Here is a 9,291-nt window from a genome sequence, read left to right as displayed (position 1 = left end):
ACCCAAGCCCATTTTGTACTGACAGGCAGAGCAACATACTATCGCTGATTCAAATTAATATTAAATGAAACAACTGCCTTGCACATAAACCACTAATGCTTTATGTAAACTTTACAAATACATAGTGGTTCTAGATCCACATTTGAACAAACAAATTTAATTTTTAGACAAACCAATATACCCTGCATGAAAACGAAGTGAACTGAAACTCCAAGCCAGTAGCAGTTTTGGATGAATGCGGGTTCTGGCCTGAATACATTATATAAACAAACTAACATGTTTGAAAGCAAAACCAACAGAGTTTGCAAACACATTTATTTTAGCCACAAACCCATCTGCTACTACCAATAATGGATTCACAAAATGATTGTGTATTTGCTCAGTTCACAGTCCGATGAGTTCTGCATAAATAGCATGATTCACATAAATCAGTAACACACACACACACACACTGATGATAGGCATTAGCATTGTCATCTGTGCAGCATCTAATGTTGTTTGGATTTTAGAGCGGAGATATAAAGTTTTTAAAAGCCCTGTGATATTTTAATAGGCAGTCTATAAAACTGTAACAATGCACACTTAATAATTTTGTACGACTCCTGCAGAATGGAGCTTCTGTTAGCATCAGTCCTGGAGCTACATCCTAGCAAGCTACAGCTATAAGTGAAGGAAAACTCCAAATTACAAATGAACATAGGCCAACTAGATCTAATATCTAATCACTGCAAGTGAGTATAGATACTGTTCTTCTCTGGATGCACTAAAGGAGAAGCTTTAGAGGAAAGGAGAAAATATTTGGGCTACAATATGAGAAACATATAGAGTGATTTAAAAAGTTACCTACTGATAACGTAGAGCCTGATCCTGCAAAGTGCTGAGTTGTCAGTGGGAATTGAACCCAGAATGTCACACACTATAAAAGCATAGACCTCCACTGGTAATGAACGAAGTACTGTAGCAGACTTATTCAGCCACTAGAGGGGGGATGTTGTCCCCTACAGTGGTAATGTGGGCTACTCTGAACGCTCAGCTCTTACTGAAGTCATATCCCCTAGCTTGAACTGGAGCTGAGCAAAGGGTGCAAAATACTATCTGCAGATGTTTGGCTGACTCTTCATGCCCCTGTAGCATTGGCTGTTCTTTTTTCTGGGAAACTAGTTTCCTGGCAGGGCTGTTTGTGGAAACAGCATATTTTTTCTGTTTAGTTCAGAATTTTTCTGGAAATTAAATTTCAAATTCACAGTTGTGATCATTTACACTGGAATTGTGATCCAAAGAGTTATGCTCATCTGGTCATACAAAAGAAGCCAGTCCAGTCGAAACAATAGGTCAAGGGAATATCAAACAGTTGAAACAATCCTCATTATGGTTATTATGATTATTTTATTCTTTACAGTCTAGTAGTGCCCGGTGGCCCAAATTAGGGATCAGAGTCTCATAGGTGCTGTAGGTATTTATAATAAAAGTCAGTCTCTGTCCAAAAGTGCTTACACTCTAAACAGCCTGAGTAGATCATGGGTTGTAATGTGTCTCCATAAAACATGCATGGAATAATTTAAAATACAGCTGTAGAAAATAAAACAAACAAACAAATAAAACAAAGCTGTAGAAAGACAAAACAAACAAATCCCCCTCCCCAAAAATCCACCAGCTATGTGTGAATAAGAAAACAGACTCAATTTGTCAAATACGTCATTTGTTACAAATCACTTGCTAGTGAGCAAATCTCACCACCCAACAGTAGTAGTAGTAGCAGCAGCAGCAGCAGCAGCAGCAGCAACTCCTCCTGAACTTTTCTTCCTTTTGCCTGCTTAAAAAAGTTGTAAAGCTAAACCTGAAAAATAAAATTAATAAGTAGCTGGCGTTCAGGTGCATCTTGGGATGAATAAATTACACCAACCCATAAATGAATGACTGTGTGTGTGTGTGTGTGTGTGACAAGGTTTGTGTTTATGTGTCAGCTGTCTAGATATATGAGTGTGTTTGTGACTGTCATGCAGGACTTATAATTTTGCAGGATAAAAGCCGGATCAGGAAGACCCCGTCTAAAGGATGAAGGGGGGGAAAAGGCACACAGAATCTTAAATTAAATCTTTTTTAAAAAATAACATAAAGTCCAGAGGCAGAGAGAAGGGCACAATGTTGCTAACCCTTATAATTTTTTTTATCAGGTGTCTTGTGATATTTGATGGGTTTTTGAAAGCTCCAGCTGCTGGAGTCATGTGGCTAGGTGAGACTCTCAGCTTTCATTTAAAAAAAGTTTGTAGCCCTTGTGGTTGCAAAAAAAGCTTGAAAATGTGACACCACCTGCCAGTGGCCAAGACATCTTAGCAGAACTGTGTTTAAATCCTGTTTTATGCCACAAAAACAAATTACTAGAGTAGATCTGATCAATCAGTGAACATTTGTTTGGCTGTGATCACCACATGAACATTCAAGCACTGGAGCTTTGCTTACATTAATACTTCTGAAAATCTCCTTTTTACCATGAGTGCCAAAACCAAAGGGAGAATTTTGTCTTTGCCATTTACCCCGTGCTGGTTAGTTACATCAGACACAAGATACTGTGTCCATCCCCTGATTAAAGGACTCTTTTAACTCACTAACACAGTGCAAATTGTGAGTTGCAAATATTACAACCAAATATACAATTTGAAAGTCATGGTGTGTTAGTTAATTACCTGAGTTGGACACATCTGTTAGCTATAATAAGTTGTACCAGGAATTGTGAATTTGATTGCAGTGTTGATCTTTCAGATGATCTGTTGATCAAAGATTATTCACTGAAGTGATTCACAAATAACTGGGCCAATACAGTTAGATATTTTACTACCCATTCTCAGAAAAATGTGATACTTTTGCCTCCCGCTCTGTTCAGAAATAAATTATTCATTGTGGATTATTTCCCCAGCTCTAGAAATGTTTGATTGGCTCATTGTATTTTCTAATGAGTGTTTTCACAACACACCCCAAATCTCTCCTTCCATATGTCAGAGCAGCTAAAAATAAAGTCAATGAAATGGGAGTTTTGCCCCAGATTTCAATGGTGCCAGGATTTTACCCTGAAAGTATAAATAATTCAGCAGAGTATCTAAATATCAGTTCAATCGATTAAAGCAAGACAAATCTATTCATAATTTTAAAAAATCTTCAATTTAAAGGGATAATTAAATAAACAAATACAAAGTCAACAATTACAAAAATAAAAGGTCTTGCTAGCAAATCATACTGTGATGTCAAGTGCCACCTGGTGTTAGTTTTAGGGACAGCAACAAGATATTGCCTCTTGAGCACCATGGGATGTAATTTTAATAAAATAGCAGTAGCACGTTTAATTTTTTCCAGAGTTGCAGAAAGGAATTTTTAGCTGTGCTGGGGACTTGGGCCTCCTATATGCTGGGATCATATTTGCTGTAGTAGCTGCACGTGACACTTTTCAGCTGATGGCATTGTATTTTGACATGAGTAACTGAAGTCATAAATGGTTAGATTTTATTGGACAGACCCAGAGCCTAATCCTACCTATTTTTATTCAGATGACTAGTCCCATTAACCTTAATGAAATCAGTCAAGGGTTTCAGGATTGGGTCCAAATGACCTCACAGCATGGGAAGGGATGGTTAGGACGAGGATCCATATTCCTCTGCTTGTTTGTACTTATCACACACTCATCAGGCTGCACCTTCTCTACACGGTGATGATAATACTTTGTGCTTCTAGCGTGCCTTTCATCCAAGGATCTTTAAAAATGGATTAAAACTCAGAACACCCCGGTAAGGAGACAAGTACTCCATTTGATGGTGAAGAGATGAAGTGACTTGACTCGTTATGTGACTTAGCAGAATTGGGAGGAGAACGCAGATCTATCAAACACCTAGTTCCAGCTCTACCCACCATAACACATGCCCTATGGCGTGATCTGGTCAGGTTAGATTGAGGGCCCCAGAGTGTGAAGCTTGTGTGATCATGGCTATTGCCATTCCCTTTCCTCTAGCTGTAATGTGTGTATTGTATTTTTGGGGACAGGGAGGACAGCATGGTAGGAGATTTTGTCTTTAGCAGAATTGAACTTTATGGGTTTTGGAAAACTCATGGATAAAGCTGTCCTCAATTTTTAAGGGAATCCCAGTTTGCTGGACAACCCCCGACTGGATGTGGGACTGTGAGGTCTCTGTCTGCTCAGGTTTGTCTCTGTTCATTACTAGCGTCTACTGGATGGAATATCATTGAATAGTGTTCAGCAGATCCAGCTATGTAGCAGATCTATCAGCTGCAGCCGATCTGAATCAGAGTAAAGATTTGAGGAGGGAAAGAGAGCTTGGAGGTGAGTGGCACATCACAAGTGACCTTATTGGGGGCATCTATATTCCAAAAGCCGGCCCTGCTCTCACCATCTGTAGTTGTTGCATCGTTCCCTTCAGGTCTCTACTGAGAATAGCTTTCCTGCTGCTCCTATGAATATCAGTGTTGGGCTGGTAGAGAGCACTGCAGTCTGCATTCTTCTTCCTCTACCACACATTCCCCATTCAGTGTGATTCAGTCCATCACTTACGTGAAAAGCTTCTGTGAAAAGCTTGATCTTCACCAGCTGAGGCTCTGGAGTACAATGGTCACCCCTAGTTCCTAGCTATCCTCATAGGATGGCACAACTTACTGTGGATAAACAGAGAACTACAGAGCTGATAGTTTGACATCTTTCACTAGCTCTGAATTCTCTCGCCTTGACTCACATGCACACCCAGAGATGTATGTCCCACACACGCGCACACTTTGCTGAGCCTCACAGTTTATTCTCAGAACACATGGATTCAATGTGTAGATATGTACATACAGTTCTCAGTAAAACTGGCATTAGGTGCAGGATAGACTGTACTTCTCCAAGAGAATTTGCATGTATGGATGACATCAGAGAGTACAGCAGCTGGTAAAATGACAGGACAGCCTAGTGCAGCCAAAGCCCTGGGAGGGTGAGTTGTGGGATAAAGCAAAACCATATGAGAGTTTTTTTTCTTCTTCTTCCATGACAACAGCTCCTGTCCTCTGCAAATGGTTCAGCTACAGAGAAATACACGTGGACTTCACAGGCTGAACCATCTCTGACACAATGGGGAATGGGTTCTTCATGCTATAAGGAGTCCTTTCCTCTTTGCAAGCCTGCAGGGACCATGATGCTGCAAGCACAAAGGGAAGCACTTATACATTGGCATGCCAGAAAGTAAATTTGCAGTTTGTGGGAGGCTTGCAGTTTCATTCCTGTGTGGTACTCCTCCAGCACAAGCTTTTCTTTTCCTGAAGGGCAGGATATTTGTTGTTCTGAAAATACGAGTTATTCGTGCATGTTCTCAGCTTGGTTTTGTTCTCATGTTTTCTGACAAAGTTGGCCGCAATCTGAAGTGTGCGGAGCATAATATGCAGATGTGCAAGTATCACAGAAGGGTGAGAGATTGAAAAGAAATAGTTTAATGTAAGGGCAGATGCTATGATAAACAGCACAGATCAGATTCAACCCTCATGTAACTTCATGGACTGCAGTGGACCTACAGCATTGATGGATTTTGCCCTCTTAGATGATGCTACAAAGACTAGAGGTCTCAACTCTCTTCACACAGAGAAACAGTGCAATGAACTGCAATGTCTGACCTGGCAGCCCTGCAGCGAGGTGCTTACAAAAGGCTCCAGGGCTAGTTTTACAAAGGTGTTTAGGTGCTGAAAGATGAAGATAGATGTTGAGTGAAAATCAATGGGAGTTAGGCACCTAGTCTGCACAGGCACTTTTGAAAATTCCACTAGGCACCTATCTGCATATTTAGGTGCCTCGACACCTCTGAAAATCTGGACCCAAGTGACTTGAAAAACTTCAGGAAACATGGGGCCCAATTCTGCTCTAGGTTACTCTGGTGTTGATCTGGACCGACTCTGAATTAGTCAATTGAATTCAGCCTTTGAGGAAGTCACATATGAATCTGGATGTGAACTTTGTGGCTTAAGCCCATCTCAGAAGATGGATCCAAACCAGTATCCCAGATCCAAACCCTCACAGACATTGTGGAGAGTCAGTATGAATCTAAGTCAAATTTCATGGCTCAGAGTCATCAGCTGACAGTCTTTAAAGCCACCAAACTTCAAAACCAAGCCATTTTTTATTTAGCTATCAAAAACGATACAAATCTGAGAATCTGATGGTGCTGTGGTGTTTTTTTTAACAAAGTACGTACATTTCTATGCATACTAATTGTAGCCCTCAGGTTCTCAGCAAGTGTTTGGAGTGGCCCTCAGAGCTGTGATATTAGGGCCTCACTCCTTCAGCCTGCCCAGCTTGATCTGCTGAACACTGCTTGATTATATTCTATCCAGTAGAGGGTAGTAATGCACAGAAACAAGCTGACCCTTTACAATCCTAATCCCTTTTGGCTATGGTAATCAAATCAGCAGCTACTCTTCCATTCAGAGCACTGAGCCCTTCATGATTCAGGTCTAGTATGCTTGGGCTGAGAGAGAGAGAGAGAGAGAACAGGCCTGAAACTCTATATAGTTAGTTTCTTTCCAAGTTCCTTTTCCGCCTGCACGTAGTCAGCTCAGCCTGACTCTAAAGTGCTTTGCCAAGCCAGTCCACAATGAGTAATTGGAACGCCTGAGATTTCTTTCAGGATGGATCACTGACTTCCTCATTCTCTCCTGCTCCCCACCCTTTCCCCTTCCACCTGCATTGCTTTGTGGCCTTGGTAAAATCAGACACCAATAAGAGTATAGAAATTACTAGACCAGATCCATGGTCTTTACTATCCTGTATGCTGTCTCTGACAGTGGCCAGAACCAGATGCTTCAGAGGAAGGTGCAAAATGCCCCCAAATGGAAAAATTATGCAATAAAATGCCCATTGGGGAAGTTTCTTCCTAACTCCAAACAGGCAGTGCCTGACCTATGCTCTGAAGCAGGAGAGGTTATATTCATCCTCTGTTCTAATGAATGTCACTTTGGCTCTGGCCCCTGCAGAACCCACAGAATCATGGCCCAACAAAAGTCCTGTGAGTTTTGGAGGAAATCCAAAAGCCTGTGGGTGGGCAACTGTGCACTCTGCATGCTTTATTAAGAAAGTTCTTTTGTGGGACTAATGAAATACGAGCAGGTTCAGGGTCTCATTGTAGCCAGAAAGAGTTTCGCTTGATTAAGGACCCCAGAGTCTTACCTACAGCACAGCCTTAAATGCCTTTCCATTAGGTCCCTTAACTCTCAGATTTGAATGTCACATCATTTGTCCGGCCATAAATAGCTGTGAATTAAACAGGCTGTGCTGTTTTTTTTGCTAATAGATTCGTGCAGTAACATTGTGGTGTTATCTTCGTATCCCACCAGTGTTTGCATTAGTAGGTCAGGAGCTGGAGCTGACATTTTTGATGAGATTTAGGAAGTGGGAAGAACTTTGATTCAGTTGTATAATTTCCATTCAGAACATGTCTCAGCATCTGGGCCTGGGTTTCATTTTTTGTTCTCTGACTGCAACAGTAAATCAATAAGGCAGTTGGAGGTCAGGTGTAGTCAATCATTAACCACAGCCTGCTTTGGGGGAAATATTTAATATTTGACTTTAAAGCACAGGGCCTAAACCTGAAGTTCTCACTGATAAGGCCTAGAAAAGCTTTGCTGGCTTAGTTATACTGGCAAATACACTTATACAGGCATAAACGTGCTCCTGCTGGCATAGTTTACACCAGTTCCCTGAATGCTTGTCTACACTACAGAGCCTTAGCCAGTATAGTTATACCAGTAGAGCCCCCTAGTGTAGCCACAGTGTAAGCAGGCAGGAATTCTTTTGTGAACATAGCTACCCCACCTCCCCCAAACAATATTGGGTATGTCAACAGAAGCACTCTTTAGTTGGCATAGTTGCATCTACACTGTGGGTTCTAATGGCATAGTTTTTCCAGGTAGGGAGTGTAGGTAGGAAGGTAGCCAAATTTTGTAATGTAAATCCGGCCCAAGAGATATACCAACAAAAACCACTGTTCAGGATAGTGTAAGTGCATTAATGCTAGGGCTTATGCCAGCATAGATATGTCAGCTAAAAAAAAAATCACACCCTCTAGGTAACATAGCTATGCCAATATTTTAAGTGTAGACCAGACCTCAGGGTCAGGTTCTCCCACTCATACTCACACTGAATAGCGTGGTGCTCCGTGAGTGGGCCCACTGAAAGCAATTCTTGACATTACTTGGAGAATGAAATACAGCTTAGTGTAAGAGTTATGGAATCTAGGCCTCTCTTTTTATTCAAGCACGATCCCATTGATCTCTCTGAGAGTTTTTGCCTGAATTAGAACTCAAGAGTTCAGAGGACTGGGTCCTCAAATTTTCAAACCTGGACACCCAGAGATAGATACTTTTGAAAATCCCACCGTAGGTGCATAAGGTAGTTAGGTACCCAAATCCCACTAAAAGTCCATGAAAATCTCACCCCTAAATTCATATTTAGATGCCTGATTAAGTGGCCTCATTTTCAGAAATGGCTATCATTTGACTTCAGAGGTAAATCTGGGACCTCAGCACCTTTGAAAACCATGCTCCATGAAGTCTGGCCTTAGGCACCCAAGTCTGAAAATGTTGGACAAATTCACGCTGCATACACCCCAAGCTCCAACGCCCCCTTCTGCTTTGACATACTCATTTCAGTTCCACCTTCCCAGACCCCCTCCTTCTGCAGAAGTACATCTATGTGCCTGTTGAAGTCATTCATGTTCTTTGTTTCAATCACCTTCCCTAGTGACTTATTCCATGGATCTATTGCATTCTGGGTGATTGGTCTTCATTCCTACTTCTTGAAACCGTGTCATTTTCTGATTCATATTCTGGTTGGCTTCCATTTAACTGTAGACTCATTTTGTGAGGCATTGCCCCTCTCATTCTCGCAACAGAGGAGGAGGTGAGTAAGTATCACTGGCTTCCATTACTCTGTCTGCTTTTGGTTCTCCTCCTACCTCTCTAATTGCTCCTTCAGCATGTCTTTTGGAGAGTCCTCTTTAGAACCCCCTCCAATTGTCAATAGGGGTTCCACAGAACTCTGTTCTTGGTCTCCTTCTCTTCTCCCTCTGCATCTTATTTCTGAGTAATCTCATCCACAATCGCAAATATAGCTACCATCTCTATGCTGACAACTCTCAGATCTATCTCTCTACCCTAGACCTGTCTCCTTCTGTGCAAATTAAAACCTCAGCCTCTTTCTCTGACATCCCTTCATGAATTCCAGCCAACATCTAAAGTTCAACGTGGCTAAAACAGAGTTCTTAATCTTCT

The sequence above is a fragment of the Mauremys mutica genome, chromosome 12 (assembly GCF_020497125.1).
Source record: "Mauremys mutica isolate MM-2020 ecotype Southern chromosome 12, ASM2049712v1, whole genome shotgun sequence".
Taxonomy (NCBI): Eukaryota; Metazoa; Chordata; order Testudines; family Geoemydidae; genus Mauremys; species Mauremys mutica.
This window is presented reverse-complemented; position numbering follows the sequence as displayed.